Below are 4,197 nucleotides of genomic sequence, written 5' to 3'. Positions count from 1 at the left end.
ATGTGGCTAACTCACATAATAGAAGGTGATTTTTAAAAACCACAGTGTGTGCTTATTTTGCATTAGTTACATATATCTCCCCACCACCTTTACCTCTTCTCATTTTCTGCCCCCAACCCTCTCTCTGATTGATTGAAAAGCATTATTATTCAACTGGATAAAAGGAAGAAAGTAAGAGAGGGAGGAAGGGAAGGAGGAAGAGAGAGAGAGGGAGGGGAGGAGGAAAGTGAGCTACCCAATGTCCTGGAAAATGCTAAGTGTTCAATAAATATTAGCTATTATTATTTACTGGGCATCCACCAAGTGCTAGGCACTGTACTTGAAGTTGGAAGTACATACAACAATCAGCTATGGCATACCAAGAGCTCCCAGTCTGGCAGAAAAAGAACCTCATGGAAAAAAAAGTTTTACAGTATCTAATGGAAGTGCGCTCAAGGTGTGGTATGGAGACCAAGGAGAAAGCTCAATTCTGCAAGAAGGAAGGGTACATCAGAAAAACTGAGCAGAGAAGGCGAGTTAGAGTTCAGCATCCAGGCCCTAGAACAGTGGAAGTCCCTGGAATGAGCTTTCATTCAGTCTGGGCACTGAAAATAGTTCTTTTTAACCAAAGTGTTGGGCTCAAAAGAGGTGAAATAAGAGGGACTTAACAAGGACTTAACACTTTAGGTGTTTAGTCCCTCTTATTCCTCTTAACAAGGAATTTGTCTCCTGGGTTTAGTCAAGGCTAAACCAGATAAGAAAGGAATAGACCATGAGGACCTGTACATGAGCCAAAGACTTTAAACTTTAATTTGAGTGGTAGTAGGAAGCCTGGGTAGTTAGAAACAAGGGAGCTTAGAGCAGTATTTCCCAAAGTGTGGACCCTAGAAGAGCATCACCAACAGTATTTGGGAAACTGATGGAAATAAAAATTCTCTACCCCAGCCCAGACTTACTAAATCAGAAAGTCTGGGTATGGGGCCCAGCAATCTGTTGTAACACACCCTCCAGGAGATTCTGATACATCCTAAAGTTTGAGAACCACTGGAGTTGAGTTAGAAAGAACACCTAGGCAATGTGTGGCAGGGAGTCTGGGTAGGAAGCTATCATGATACTCCAGGTGCGGGAAGCCACGGCTTTCCCAATACTGTCATAAGAGTGCCCTGAGGAACACAGAAGGCCGGTGGACCTTGGGCATTGGCAGGGCTAACGCTAAGCACCATTGTTTGTTTTGAGACAGCGGTGGCTCGAAGCAATTTCCTGACCTAATAGCCTCAAAGTAAATGTTTACTGGACCCTACTGATCTCTACTGATCTTTATTGACCTTAGAGTCGGCTACCTGTTTGCCGTGCTTTACTGAGGGCATGATGTGTACCTAAAATTGAATAAAAAGCGGATAAGGCCAGGTTTCGGTGTACCTCTCCAAGAGAGAGGTCTCCATCTGCCCCCCCCCCCGCCGCATGCCTTCTAATTCATATTTCTTGTCTAGTGTTTTCATTTGTGCATCGGCCCCTCCTTCAGATCCTGTACCCGCGCCATGCAGGTTGCGGCATCCTGGAAATGAAATGGTGTGGATTCACTGATTCACTCAACAAATAGTCCCTGACCATCTACTATGTGCCAGATACTGTTCTAGACACTAAAGATACAGCAGTGAACAAAGCAGAGAAATACCTATGTGGTAATGAGTGCATATTCTAATGAAAATAATAACACCTATCATTTATGTAGTTCTACATGCTGTCCAAAATGGTTTATATTTATTATTTCATCCTTACAACAACTCCATTAGATAGGTACAGTTTTTGTCTTCACTTTACAGGTAAGAAAACTGTAGTTAAGTAAGTAACTTGCAGAAGGTTATGTTGCTAGTGTTAGGACCCAGATTCAAATCTAGGTCATGACTTAGACACCATACTACTGGCCACCATGGTATACTGCTTCCATAGTGTCATAGTGGCATTGGTGGGGATGGTAGTGGTGGAGGTGGTGGTAAAACAGATTCATTTAGTATGTATTGCTTTAGTACCTACTGTGTAGTAGGCACTGTTCTAGGAGTTTCATTAATAAAATCTCTGTCCTTTGATTTCAGACAGGAAGGGAGAGGGAGAGAGAGATAGAAACATCAATGATGAGAGGAAATCATTGATCGGTTGCCTCTTGCACTCCCTCTACTGGGAATTGAGCCCGCAACCCAGGCATGTGCCCTGATGGGGAATTGAACCTTGACCTCCTGATTCATAGGTTTGACACTCAACCACTGTGCCACACAGGCTGGACTAAGATCTCTGTCTTTATAAAATTACACTGTAGCAGAAAATAAACAATAACATTAGAAAACAAGCAATTTAAATAGTATATTAGATGACAATTGCTATGGAAAAAAGAAACACTAGAACATAGTAAGGAGGATAGAGAGCATGATGGAAGAGCAAAATAGAGAGGTAGGGAAGGGCAAGTTGAAACATTAGCAAAGACTTGAAGATGAAGAAGTTAGCCAAAGGGATAACAGGAGGAAGACCCTTCCAGGCAGAGGGAGAAGCTACAAATAAGGCCCTAATGTGGGAGCTACTCTAAGCACAGCCAGGAGGCCATGGTGGCTGGAGAGGAGTGATCCAGGACTACAGAGCAAGGAAGGAGAGGTTGTGTACCAGTCTTGGTACAGGGCTTTGCTGGCCATGTAAAGACTCTGGTTTTTACTCTATAAAATGGAGAACCATTGCAGGATTGTAAGCAGAGGAGTGACCTAACCTGACTTATATTTTATTTGTTTGTTTGTTTTGTTAATCCTCACCTGAGGATATTTTTTCCATTGATTTTTAGAGTGAGTGGAAGGGAGGAAGGGGGAGGAGAGAGAGAGAGAGAGAGAGAGAGAGAGAGAGAGAGAGAGAGAGACACTGATGTGAGAGACACATCGATTGGTAGTCTCCCTCACAAACCCTGACCCGGCCAGGGATTGGACCTGCAATCCAGATATGTGCCCTTGACTGGGAATCGAACCTGAGGTGCTCAGGGCAATGTTCTAACCACTGCACATACTGGCCAGGGTCTGACTTATGTTTTAAACAAATCTCACTGATTATTGTATTGAGAATAGACTATGGGGATCAAGAGAGAACTGTTGAGGATTATTAACCAGAGGGGATAAAATGATGGTGGCTTGGCCTTGGGTGGCAGCAGTAAAGCCAATATGTTTTTGCCCTGGCTGGGTGTCTCAGTTGGTTGGAGCCTCATCCAGTGCACCCAAAGGTTGTGGATTCAATTCCCAGTCACAGCACAAACCTAGGTTTTGGTCCCATCCCCAGGCGCATACAGGAGGCAATCAAGTGACGTTTCTCTCTCACATCAGATGCTTCTCTCTTCTTTCTTGCTCTCTCTCTCTCTCTCTCTCAAATAAATAAACATATTCTCTGGTAAGGATAAAAAAACAAAAGGGCCAACAGGCTTTGCTGATGGATGGATATGGAGGGTAAGAGAAAGAGTGAACTCTGGGAGGCATCTACTGAAAGGGGAAGACTGTGCAAGGAGTGGGTGTGGTGTGGGGGCATTTAGAGGGGGTTGTTTTGGACAACCAAGTGGATATGGGATATACAAATCTAGAGTTCAGAGAGAGATCTGGAAATCTGAGGAAATAAATTTGGAAGATGTAAGTAAACATATTATTTTAAATATAATAATGAAGGTAATGTCAGGAAAAATAAAGCTGTAGATGTCTTTTATTGTAGGTTTACTAATTGTTAAGTATTTATGCAGGATCCTGTGGATTGGTTCATTTAATCCCAATAAAATGAGAAGGGAGATAGGACAGACGCGAGATGTTCACTATCAGGGACAGAATCACCAATAGTCTCTAGTCTCTGAGCCACTTTTACAAGGAATTCTGCCTGGGCTTGGAGACCAGCAAATAACACTTTTCACCCTCCACCCCTTCTTGGGGTCGAGCCCTTTCAAGGGTCCCTCCCACACCGGGACCCACTCCAGTGCCTCCTCCTCTTGGGACTGCAGCCCCGCCCAAGCCGCGCGCTTGCGCACTGAGACTTGTGGGCGGGGAGCGGGACTAGGGTGGCCGCGCTCCGCTCGTTGCTAGGAGACGCAGGGGCGTCCTAAACCAAGGCGGTCGGCCTCTCGCTGCCCAGCCCACTGATCCCGAGAGGGGACCACAGGCACCGCCGCGCTCTCCTGCGAGGTCCAGGTGGGGCGCCTAGGGAGGGTACCCG

At 45.0% G+C, this 4,197-nt stretch overlaps 1 protein-coding gene across 1 annotated transcript in view; it reads left to right on the top strand.

The window, feature by feature from the left end:
• Nucleotides 1-4,075: 4,075 nt before the first annotated feature.
• Nucleotides 4,076-4,197, top strand: part of MEIG1 (meiosis/spermiogenesis associated 1) — a 9,639-nt gene continuing 9,517 nt past the window's right edge. Inside the window, exon 1 of the mRNA XM_005878879.2 lies at nucleotides 4,076-4,172. The gene's annotated coding sequence lies outside the window, so the exon portion shown is untranslated. The remainder of the gene's footprint in view (nucleotides 4,173-4,197) is intronic.

Source organism: Myotis brandtii, unplaced genomic scaffold (assembly GCF_000412655.1).
Source record: "Myotis brandtii unplaced genomic scaffold, ASM41265v1 scaffold576, whole genome shotgun sequence".
Taxonomy (NCBI): domain Eukaryota; kingdom Metazoa; phylum Chordata; class Mammalia; order Chiroptera; family Vespertilionidae; genus Myotis; species Myotis brandtii.
This window is presented reverse-complemented; position numbering and strand designations above follow the sequence as displayed.